The 13,347-nt window shown below is 29.6% G+C and overlaps 1 long non-coding RNA gene across 1 annotated transcript in view; it reads right to left on the bottom strand.

The window, feature by feature from the left end:
* Positions 1-284: 284 nt before the first annotated feature.
* Positions 285-13,347, bottom strand: part of LOC122268953 (uncharacterized) — an 84,642-nt gene continuing 71,579 nt past the window's right edge. Inside the window, exon 2 of the long non-coding RNA XR_006224814.2 lies at positions 285-586. This is a non-coding gene — a long non-coding RNA (uncharacterized lncRNA). The remainder of the gene's footprint in view (positions 587-13,347) is intronic.

The raw sequence follows: 13,347 nt of genomic DNA, 5'->3' as shown, positions 1-13,347 counted from the left end.
TTTGCGATGAAGCCATCGAATTGATTTTATTGCTCGTGAAAATATATGCTGTTTCTGAGCAAACAAACAAAAAATTAATAAATAATAAATAAAATTATTGCAGTGAAAAAGTAAGTAAAAAATGTGACTACATGAACTGTAAAAATGTTTTTGTCTAATTCAACACCAAAAATGTGGCTACTATAAATGGCAGATGTATTTTAAGCGATTAATACTATCGTTAAAAAAACCCGTTTTTTTTCCCCCGTATGCTTTTGCATAAATTAAAACAAATAAGTAACAAGCATGTTTTGAAAAATTTTATTAAATAAAATAAATTGTACTTAAATAGGTAGGGAATGAATAAAAGTATGTTCTTAAGTTAAGCATATTTCTACAATGTATGAATTATTTACATTTTCAGTTTTCGAGCAAATCTTCTTGTTCTTCAGCTTGCTATTTCTTGTTCATAATGTCAAACACTTTTTTTCTATAATTCTTAATTACGAAGAACAGTCTGGATTTGATTTATAACTATACTCAGTGCATAAAGTCTTCCTCTTTTCATAATATTTATTCTTGAATCCATTCTCAGTTCTGCCAGTACCTGTAAGAAAATAGTATTTTACATGCATTGAAAAAAAATCTATATCTTAAGTAGAGAAAATTTATCAAATCATATTTAGCTCTAAATTCAGGAATATCGAATTTTGTTAAGTTTGAATTAATGATTACATGAAATTTAGAGAAGAATTTTGCCAATATATGCCCCCTGGCGAGTAAACCATCCGAGAAAACGGAATAAAATTTTATAGAATGGTATTATAAGAAGTGTTCTCCAGAACTATCGAGAGATTTCTCATTACGTTTGTCTTTGTTAAACCTTAAAGTGAACCTTATTTTCTACTCTTTTTTTTACGATTCTTGGATTTCTTGGGAAATGTCGTGCATATGCTGAGAAGATCATATATATATATATATATGCAGAGAGAGAGAGAGAGTACTAAATTTGTACTAAAGTAAAATATTAATCTAAGTTCAATAAATAGGCTCAAATAAGCAAATTATTAGATTATTAGTTGACTTAATAACAAGTTATTTGTTTGCTATAAGTTAAAACGGTTACAACGTTTTAAAAATTTTCCATTCATATTTTTAAAAAGTTAGATAGCATGTGAATAATGATGTCCTAATGCTGATAGAGTCGATAAAAAATTCTGTAAAATTTCACTTATAACAGGTAGATTTTAAAGTAAGGTTAATAAAATAAAACTATATTGTAACCGATATCAGCTTTGCTTTATTTAAAGCATCATTAACATTAATTATATATACAGTACAAAATATTTAAAAAAAATGTCTCAGTTTAAATGGTATACTATAGCAGCCTGATTTAGACTAATTGCAACAAATTGTACATCAAATTAAAAGCAAAGTAACCTAGTTTTACAGACAAGTGTTTTAAATGTGCACTATTAGACATTCGGTACATATCCAACCAAGAATCTAACTCTTCTTCAATTGTTAATTAAAGTGTGAACACTCTTAACTTAGTAACCAATGTGTTGGAAGAGTTAAACTACCAGTTATATGGTACACATCCAACCAAAGATCTAATTCTTCTTCAGTTATTTATCTAAGTGTAGATACTGTGGACTTGTTAACCAAAGTGTTTGAAGAGTTGGACTTTAGGCTGGAGGAGTACCATATAACTAATGGTTCACATCGTGACTATTTGTAGGAAAAACTAGGTCAGCTTGCCGTGTATTTGATGTATGTAAGATTTTTTGTGAATAGACGAAATTAAAATGTCATAATATACCACTGAAATTTGGACATTCTATTCGAGTAGATTTTCGAATCTACTTTTCCTACTCATCTTCTGCATTACACAGTTCGGATGGTGTTATGTGCTATGCATCCCTAGATCAAATACTTATTTTAAATTTTGAGATAATGCTTTTTTTAGATTAGTAGGATGGGCATTTAGGAGTTTTAACATACAATTAGTGTATTGCTCAAAAAAATATTATAGAACATATTTTCTTCCTAATTCATTACTTTTTTTTCAAAAGATTTCAAGATCTAAAAATATTAAAATTTCGGTAAAATTACCGTACTGTAAGAAAATGGCATTGCTGGTAAAAAAAAAGGGAAAAAAACCTAATTCTGGTTAATAAAACCAAAGTATGCGATATTTAAACCAATTATCTGGTAATTTTTCTGTTAATATGGCAGCTGTTCAACTAAAATTCTTGATTTCAAAACTATAGTTTTTATTTCCATTCATTTAGCAAAAAATACGAAACTGAAAAATAAATTTAGACGAATAAATTGATTTTAAGCCATGCTCTAAGGTATCATGATAAAATTATCAAATTTTATCACATTTGCAATTTTTAAAATATTTTTTTTTACATATTATAAAACCTTATTTTTGCTAATTTTACCAAAGTAATTAAAGCTCTTCATTAAAAATTACCGAGTTTTTTGGTGTTTTCATAGATGCACAAGCACATTAAATTTCATTATATTCTGTTAGTTCTCAGTGTAAAAGTACCACCAGAATTGTTTTCTTGAAGAATCTAAACAAGAGACTGTATAAAAAATAGTGTAATCATGCTTCATAATATACGCACAGTTTTTAATTAAATTTCTGCCAATTCAACCAAAATTCTTCCAATTCCGCCAATTTATTGATCCAAATTTACCATAAAACAGTTAATTATAATTAAGTAGCTTAATTTTTAATTAGACGTTTTTTTAACATTATTTCTTAGGACAAAAATAGATTATTTGAAGTATAATCTTTAGTTTCGTTATTCATCTGCTTGATTTCGATTACGTATAAGTATATTATATGCATGCATATAAAATATAACGAATAAAAAATTATTTTACATAATAATAATAATAAAAACAAAACATCGTCGCAGAGAACAGTTTAAATTAATAAACAGCTTTCCAAGAAGCCGTGGTAGCTCAGGGAATAGAGCACTAGCCTCCCAATGAGGTGTCCCGGATTCAAATCTCAGTACTTGCTGATCGGTATGAATTCCACACCCGGCTAGTACCGACAAAAAGCGCTGACGTAAAATATCCTCAGTTGTCGAAGGATCATGGGTTAGAGTTCCCTTTCCATGAGGCTAACAATGGGAGAGTTTTGTGGTTTTTCTCTACATGTTACGCAAATGTGGATTAGTACTGTCAAAAAAGTTCCCCACGGAGGCACATTTCTCTCATTACATGATTTAAGAGTTCCCTTGTCTTCTGGATTAGGTTCAAAATTCACTATATGGTGAACCATATCCGTATAGTGAATTTTAAACCCAATCCAATAATTATAGTGAATTTTATATCCAAAAAGTATTCACTATACGGAGTAAATTCCTTATACGGAGAGAAAATACTATACCTCTACGGAGTTAAGCTTTGGTAGTCATAAACTCAAAATTGGGTGGGCTGTTCAACGATTGTTATAAAATAAAAAATAAAATAGCCTTTCAGGGAGATGATAGTTGATCAAGCTTCCCTCTTCTGACTTCTGATGCTATTTACTTGTCAATGGGCTTCTAAAAATAGTCATATTGCTTTCATTTTGAAAGCAAAATAATCTTAATTTGTTATTAGCTAAAATAGAATAAGATTTTAGAAATGCAGCTTTTGAGCTTCATTATCGCCAATGTCTACTAAAAACCTTATTTATAAAGAATTAGTTATAACTCAAAGTAAGGTTCCAGTTGATAGAAGTGAATTTGATTCAAAACGAAGCAGTGTAATATGAAGAACTAATCTCAATAGCACAGCATGGTAGATTTTATAGATGCATTCAAACTTAATCCACTTTCCCGCTGCATTACCTGCTACTGATTGCTGACGGTTGTGAGCAAAATCAGCATATACCAGTATATTCTACCCGGTGGGGGCAGCAAAAAATCAAAGAGCTTTATCACGCCTCATTACAGATCTTCGTATGTTGTCTATTCGGAAATTTCATCAATCCAGAATGGAGCTGTTGTTGATGATGATGATGGCAGAATGCGGGGGAGGGAAGGGTTTAGAAGAGAATACTTTCGAAAAAGAACAAGAAAGTTAAAGAGGAACAATACTTTCCATTTAGCTGACTCAAGTTTGCTGATTTTAAACGCAGTTCAAGGGGACCGCAGAATTCTTTTCGTTGAGCCAATCAACGAAGCTCCCTTGTAATCTGGTCACGCGCCTTTGCGGTTGGCGGGAGGGATTCATTTTAACTTCCAACAGGTGATTGGCGTTCGAACCCTCTGTGAGAAAGATAAACAAGAGAAAAATTAGGGAAGTTCACTCTCATCAATAAACTTTAAAGTTTTAATAAAAATAGTCTACAAGGGAAGCTTGTTATTATAAAGCCGAAGACACCGCCCGTGCTCCTAGCCATTGTTGTCGTCTGCGTGGGGAGATCCTGGGAAAAACTGAGGAGGAAAAAAAAAATGTTTTAAATTGAAAAAAAGTTGTGAACTAGCTAGCTTTATCTTCAGCATCTCCTGAGAATATAGATGTCTCTAGAACCAAATAGAAGTTTAGAAAAGGTGAAGGTGTGTGTGGGAGTAGCGCCAATTAATAAATCTCGTAAAGTATTTGCCGACTCTGTTCCTTTTTTTTATATTTTATTTGTTTTTATCTTCCTCTTCCCTTAAAAAAATTTCGTTTTTAGCCGACTATAATCTTTTTTTAAGCGTATATGCTTTTTTTTATTTTTTAGAATCACCGTTTTTTTTTTCTTTTCTCCCTTCTCTAAGGGGAAAAAAAACTTTTATTCTTTTTAAACGTAATGATTTTTTTTTTCTTTCCAAGACGCAGTTTTTCTAATAATGTTTTCTTTTCTTTTCTTATCTACTTTGCCTTTTTTTTCTTTTTAATGTTTGATATTTCTTCCTTCTATTTTATTCCTTATAAAGAAGTTGGGAATTTTTTTATCCTTGATTACTTCTTTCATGGTCGACTTTTTTTGGCGACCAAATATATTTTTTTCCTAATAACTTTTCGTATTCTTTTTGCCCAAGAGCTTTCTTTTTACATTTTTTTTTAACTCCATTTCCATTCATACTTTTTCTTCCGTTTAAAGGCTCTTTATTATTTTCGTTCGGAAACCAATCTGAAAGCGAAGAATAAATTAGTCTTTTTATACTTTTTTTACCCGAGCGCTTTTGATTATGCCTAATTGTAATTAGTTTTCGAATAGAGTATTAAACTTTAGCCCCTCAGGATTCTTTTAAGGCCTTTTTTTCCACCTTAACTTGAATTATGCTAAAAAATTTTCTATGCAGCGTTATAAGTCTTTCTTTATTATTTTCTTTTGTTTGAGAACTAATATTGGTTATATGCCAGGGTTTTGAATATCAAGTTGGAAGCTCATTAATAATTTACTATTCATCTTTCTTGTAGTGATTAACGCTTTTATTCTTTATGTCTTTTATTATAAGATAAATAACCTATGCATATCATCTTTACGAACAGATATTCACAAAACAGTTGATTAACTCTAGATTGTTTGCGTATTAAATACGTTCTCGGGATTTTTTTATTATTTTTTATGCATTGTTTCGACAATGGACCTTATAGATTAAAAAGGAGGTTTTGTTTACTCAATTACCAATGACTAATCAAAATCAATTTTAGAATAATTTCAGAGAAAAGTATATTTCCTATCATCAATTTCTCATTTTAACTCTTGTTTTGTCAGGGAATTGTTTTGTAATGATGAAAAATAATTTTTTATTTTTGTTGCTTTTTGCAATGAAAAATAAATATATAATCACGTAAATTTTTAAAAAAAAAAAATTGTTTTGTAATAATTCAAAACAGCTATAAATTACTTTTCTATGCAAAAGAAACTCAAATTTCGCTTCTAAATTACAAATTGAAATTTCATTCATAAAACGTATTTCACAATTGATAGTTATATTCTGATAATTAACATAAATTTCCATAAGTTTTCTAAACATTTTTACGCCTTAAATTTAATTAATCGGTTAATTCCTTTCAAATACGATATAATCTACAATTATGTCATAATTCAAAAAAAGTCATCAATAACTAAGTTAAAATTCAAAGAAAAAGAAATGAGTAATTATTTCAATGTTTAAAAAAATCGTGAATACTTATATCATTATTAAAAAAATTGTTCAATTGTGTCATAATCTGAAACTAAGTAATAAAGCAATTCATATTTGAGAATTTTGAAATTTAAATGTGAATATAATAAAATTGCTGGGGAAAAAAAAAGAAAAGAAAAAAAACCCTCCAAGAATAGACATCCTTTTAAAGTGCTTTTCAATGGGTAGGAATCGATATTTTAGCGATTATGTTAAGTCTATTTCAATCTCTCTTTATTTATTTGTTTGCATTGTTTCAACATTGGGTTTTACAGATTATAGAGGTGTTGCTCACTTGATTGATGCAATTTTAGAAATAATTATGTTTTTAAAAGCATATTTTTCTATAAGGAATCAATTTAAAGAATGTTTTATGAAATTATTGTTTTGTAGTCAGGAAAATTTCATTCACAACATTATACGTTTATTTATGCAAGAAGATTAAATTTTTAGAATTATTTTCATTTGAAAAAATTATATAGATTGAAAATATTTTGATTGAAAAAAAAAACTTTCACTAAAATTATAACTCAATAACTAAAATTTTTTTTAAAAAAAGTTTTGAATCATTTGGCGAAGATCAGATTTCTATTTTCCTTAAGGACGCTGGGTCGATAAATTTATATTTCCTTTAGATATTTTTGAACTTTTTGCTAATTTTGTGTTAAACTTTTATTAAGAATGTTAAAAACAAACTATTGCATGGGATATTTAAAAAATAGATTCAACTTAATGATCCAAAAAGCAAATAAGTAGAAGAACGTTAAGTTGTATTTTTAAGCCCTATCACATTACATTCAGTCTATTACATGTATAATTATGACTAACCGATATTTAGCAGACTACACAATTTTGAGCTTACGACAGTAAATGTTCGACTTTGTTGCCTTGTTATTTTGTACTCAACCCGGAAGACAAGGGAACTCCAGAATGAAGAATTAAGACAAACTAGTCTCTATCACTGATGATATTTTATGTCAGCGCTGTGGTCGGTGTGTGCCAAAAGCAGAATTCATATTCACCAGCAATCACTGGGATTCGAACCTGGGTCGTATCATTGGAAGACGAGCACTCTATCCTCTATGTCACCTCCGCAGCAAAATTTTACTCGGTTTCGGGAAATACATATTTAACGAAAAGGATGATATTGCTTTGATTTTAAGAATGTGATATATTTGACTACTAATTGGATAGTGTTTGATATTACCTTTTTAACGTGAATTCGTTTTGTCAGCTAACTGCTAAGAAATTGACGTATTAAATACTGGATTTAAAAAAAAAATTAAAAAAATACATAAAATAATAAAAAATAAAAGAACAAAAAGATTTTTGTACGTCTTTTTCTGCTTTATTCACGATGTTTTGCTCTATTTATACGTAGTACCAAGTATTAAATGTTTAATTGCTTTCTATGTAATCAATGTATCAACTGAAGGGTGATGAGCAATTAATGCTGGATTTTCTTAATGCACCCCTAGAACGCAAAAGATCATAATATTTTTTCGCATTATTTGCTTAAAATTATTCTCATGTTCTTTGACTCTTTATTTTCATTAAACTTAGGAAATGCTTTTTTTTTGGCACTATACGGNATACGGGCACTAAGTGCTTAATTGTTCTCAAAATATAATTAAAAAACAAATGTGCAATACTTGGATGACTATGCGTAGTTAACAAAACAAAGATGAAATGCATTGTGCTTTTAAAAATATTACCACACTCTTAACATGCATATATCAATTAAATAACATCGATGAAATAATAAAATTGGTAAAAGTTATTATTATTTTTCTCCGTCACTCTCTTTTGTAAGTACAGAAAAATCTTACAAAGTATTTAAATTAATTTGCTTAGAACAATATTTAATATTTTTCTACGCATGTTATTAAGAATAAATTAGCATTTCTTGTTATAACTAAACACAAACTCAACAATGTTTAACTAATCACAAACTGTTATAATAATTAAAACTAAAAACTATTACGCAAGCAACAGAAAAAAAACAAATAAAATTTTTGCGTTCAATTTTCTTGTCATTTCAAATGTTTTTCGATTTAGTAAAAAAGTTATCTTGTGCATTATTTACATAATTCTGTTCCGAGTGTTGCTTAAAAGTTTGCATTAAATACCTTTTTGTTCAGGTGTTATTAATCTACAGATAGCGCGATCATTATAAGTTTAAACATTGCTAGTACTTCTAAATAACTCAGATAAAAAAAAAGAAGTACTTTTTACAAAAGGAAACGTAACGTAAACAGAAATGACTTTCCGTGTCTTTACGCTTTCGATGTAATTTTTCATTAATACAGAAACCAAAATGCATAAAATAAACTTAGTTGTTTACACAAGAAGTAAATATGGAAGTTTATAAAAAATACCATTATAGATTTCTGTTTTCACTGATTCGTTCATTCTTTTACTTCAAAAAGTAATTAGAGTTCACCAAACATTGTACTGCGGGTAGAACATGCTAGTCCTATTCATGGACTAGTTGTTGTGTTTCATTTTGGCCAAAATCAATATCATCTAAAATGTAAATGGACGGTTTGTCCACGCAATACGTCTCTTAACACTATTTCAAAGCTATCTTTTTCTTCTTTTTTTCATTTATTTTTTTCTTAGCATAGACTTTAGCATTTACTTCTGAATTAAATCGATTGTATATGTATTATGGAGAACTTCTTTGTTTGACCGATTCCTAATGCTATGTAAATCAAACAATCGAAAAAGTTTTGTATTGCTTATGCTGTTATTGTATGAATTTTGATAGAAAAATTAGTTTGTTATTCCTTCTATACAATAAGAGAGAAAAAGCATGCAACATTAGAATAATAATAATATTTTAATAAACTTCGAAACGATCTGTTCTATATTGCGGAAAAAGTGTATGGTGTTACTATTTTTATTTTTTCAAATGTTAAACTGTAAAATTTTTAGTTTAAAATTTGAAAAAATCATACTAATTTAATTAAACTGAAAAATCATAATACATTTTACTCTCAGTAAAGAGTCATATGCCTTCCAAAGGACGACTGCTGTAATATATATATATATANGTTGAAATACTATATGTAACACAGCTGGCTGCAAAAAGAAAAAAAATCAGCAGGTACTATGAAATAAAAGTTTTATGCTAACTTTTGCCTAATATCAAAAATAGGGATAAAAGAAATTTTAGTCAATAGGAAAAAAAATATATATATATATATATATATATACACACCGAAGAGCCATTACATTATGGCCACCCTCCATCTATAACAATAATTTTATCTCTTAAAGCACTGTTGATTTAGAATTAAAATTTCTCACTATTTTTTCTGACACAAACGGTAAGGCTTTTGAAAGTGAAACTCTAAATTTTTTAAATTGTTTTAGACAAACCATTCAACGACAAGTCGATAAATTTAAAAATTACAATCGTATCCTTCCAATTTTTCAATTTGTACAATAACTTTGCTCAACTATGCACCTCTATAACGTCACGAAATCACGTGATTTGTGACGAAACGTGAACTCTCAAATCTATGACCAAAAGATTTTCTCAACTCGAAACATCATTGTAATGCATTTTGGGTGATTGTTAACTAGAATGAAAAGTAGACGATAAAAAAAGGACAAAGCAAACCGACTGAACTGTATGGTGGTCAAGATGTTGGACTCTTACCAGGAGAATCTCGGTATCGAATCCTATTTCGGGCATGATAGTAATTTATCTCTCTGTTCTATCTGCCCTTCTTGTGTTGTTAGGACGACAATATTCCGCCTACAAGGTGCCCACGTTAAAATGAAAGTAAGATACGTTAGACATCTTAGTTTATTTATTATTTTTTTGGTAAAAAGTAAAATGACGAAATATTTCTTTAAACTAATTTAATTTACAAATTTGTCAAAATTAATTTACACAAAGAAGTGACGATAGTTATTGCACCACATTGACGAAAGATTTGCTCAGCGTATATGTCACGAAACGGTTTCGTCGATAACAAGGAAAGTTTAGTGATATTTGAGTATCGATTTTTTACAGTGTTTTAATTAGCTTAATGGCCTACTAACAACATTAAACTTAATCCAGTATTGTTAATGTAACATTAGTGTTTTCTAAATACAATTAAATTTTGAAACACAAAAGTGATAACAATAGAACGCCAAAAAAATAGCTTTCGTTTCAGTCTTCTTTTCGATTACTCTGAGAAGAATAAAATGAAGAAAAAGTAAGAGGGGCAAAGGAGATAGAATTGAAAAGAAGGGAGGGGGGCATAGAAATTGGTATGCTCGAGGCATCCTATCTTTGGTTCGCTGACCAGAAACATTGGATAGCAGTTAGAAATCGATATTTCCCGGAACACAACGATTGGACAAATACCCTCGGCCCTTCCCCTCCCTCGATCCTACTCCGATTTCCTTCCTTCTTTATCATTTGATACCCCTTATTTTTTTCCCCCTTCAACTTTTACAAAAAATGAGAAAAATAAGATTTTATTTTGTGAAACTTCAAATAACATCTATATTCTTTATGCTATGTAGTGACAAAATCAAACATATACTATCCTACGTTAACAACTCTTAAAAATACTACCTCATATCAAATATTTTAAAACTGTTTTCCTTTCTCCTTCATCATTAGATACCCCTTATTTCCCCCCCCCCTTCAACTTTTACTAAAAATAAGAAAAATCAAATTTATTTTGTAAAATTTCAAATAACATATATCGTATTTATGCTATGTAGTGATAAAATCAAACATATACTATCCGGAGTTAACAATTTTTACAAATACTACCTCATATCAAATATTTTATTATTGCTTTACTATTACAAACCAAATGTAATATATTTAGTAATTGACGATTATTTCCCTTCGAATTCTATTAAGGCCAACATATAATTTATAAATAAAATTCCCCAGCAAGTTTTAGTCTAAGGAGTATTGGTGTGGCCGGAAAAATCATTACAGGGATACTGAAGAGCTTGGGTTCGAATCACGAAGTTAATGAAGAATTTCAACATAAAAAAAATTGCTTACTAACTCATACACTGAAATCCATACTAAGTCATCATATAAAGAAAAAAATGGCAGCTAGAGAGGTCATTGCAGTGACCTTGTGGATTGTGGGTTCGAATTTGCTGTAGAATCTCAACATAAGATAATTGGATACCAAATTTATAAACTTAAATCCTTAATAAGTTTTTCTTTCTATAACGAGAAACATGGTTGCTGGAGAGGTCATTACAATGACCCTGAAGATTGTGGGGGCGAACTTGATGAAGAATCTGAACATAAGAGAATTTGCATTGCCTAATTCATACACTTAAATCCTTAGTAAGTTTTTTTTTCTACAACGAGAATCCTGGTAGCTGGAGAAGTTATCATAGTAACGCACGCTCTAAATAATGGATTCGAACTTGCTGAAAAATCTCAACATCAGAGAATAGTATAAAATTGCTTAATCACTAGATTTAAGCTTACAATGCCTCTTACCTACAACAATAATAAATACTTACAACAATATTACTGAATTCCACTGGATTAAAGCCCACAAAGGATATGAGGGCGATGAAGAAGCTGACAGACAGGCCAAATTAGCATGTCACAAATCACCAATAGATCTATATGACTTACCATCAAAACAGATAGCAAGAAGAGAACTTATGAAGAATAACCTTTCAACATGGCAGCAAAGATGGGCTAACAATAATACTTAGGGCCGACTCACTTACCAATTTTTCCCAAAAGTCAGTAATCGAAAATTCTACTCCAACTTCTATATCAATAAATTTTTAACCAACCATGGAGCCCAGGGTAGTTATCAGTCAAAATTGTTCGGGAAAGACCCGAACTGTAAAGTTTGCAAGAGTTATGAAGATATCGAGCACATACTTACTATCTGTCCAGTTTATGATGATTTAGGAATAAAATTTTCACCGAAAAATTTCAACTTTGTTACCATTAAAAGAAACTGGAACCAAAAGAAAATAAACAAAGGAATTGAAGTGATTTTTAAAACACTCTTTGAAAAGAGAATTGAGGATTTGGCCTAAGCTGATCCTTCAATAGTATTCCCTGGATGCCCCTTAAAGCCGAGCTACAACTCCTCTTTTACTGGATTAGAAGAGCTTTGTTTGGTAATTTTTGAAACTTGCACAAAAAGCATGAAAGCCTTAAAAGTCATTAAAAGCTAAATCCCATCCTAAAGTCCCGAATTTGTATCAAAATATCTTCCTTCTAGAATGCTAAATATGGCAGTTCTCAAATAATAACTTTTGATTGTGAAATGGGTCTTACTAGTAATACCTAAAGTTATAAATATTTCTTATTTAAAATTAAAACATCTCAAATATATCTTTTCTGAAAAAATATACTAATCAAAATAATTTCACTTTTTCATTAATAATGCACATGCTTAAAGGTTCCAATATTTTTTTTTCTTTAATTTTTTAAAGTGCTTTAGTGTAAGAAACAATCCTGGACATTTCATTTGATATATTTTTCAAAAAAATAATTACTAATCAAATGTTTAAGATTACTTGAACTGCAATATAAATAAAAAGTTAAAGGTAATTCAGAAATCTATATATTTGAACCATTATACGTTAAAAAATAAAACGAGCATTCAAATTAATGCAACTATTCAACGTCAATATATATTGATGCGTTTAACTAAAATAATTATTGCAAATGAACTCTTTTAAACATACATCAACTTCTGCCCTCTTATTCATGAATTCATTTCAAAAAGGCGAAATTTAGTGAAAATATTGCCAACATTTCATCAACAATAGCCTCAATGCCATGAATATCTCCAAGAATTGCATTACTGTTTTGAATCAAAACTTTCAAGTCTAACGTTTGAGGTAACTTTACATCGAAAGCAACGTATACATATATATGTGAGCAGCATTTAAAATGACAGCAGGCCTTTGATCTCAAAAGCTGAACGATTCATTTTGGAATCCATATGAGCTTTTCGCGATTTGTTGACAGAGTTGCTGGGATCAAATTTACCGACGCAAATTATCCGCGAACAAATATGCAAATCTCAAGCCGATCAAATATAGAACGTGAAGATGTTTAAAATGATGTTTTGAAATTGTTATATGTTTGATAAAATTCGATACGTTGAAACTTATAACAAATGTGTGGTTAAAAGGAGTGAGTAAAAGAGTTGTTGGCGTTATTATAAAACCGATTAGCAATTTGCCTCAAGGATATATATATATTGCACCACATTGACGA

Source organism: Parasteatoda tepidariorum, chromosome X2, assembly GCF_043381705.1.
Source record: "Parasteatoda tepidariorum isolate YZ-2023 chromosome X2, CAS_Ptep_4.0, whole genome shotgun sequence".
Taxonomy (NCBI): Eukaryota; Metazoa; Arthropoda; class Arachnida; order Araneae; family Theridiidae; genus Parasteatoda; species Parasteatoda tepidariorum.
This window is presented reverse-complemented; position numbering and strand designations above follow the sequence as displayed.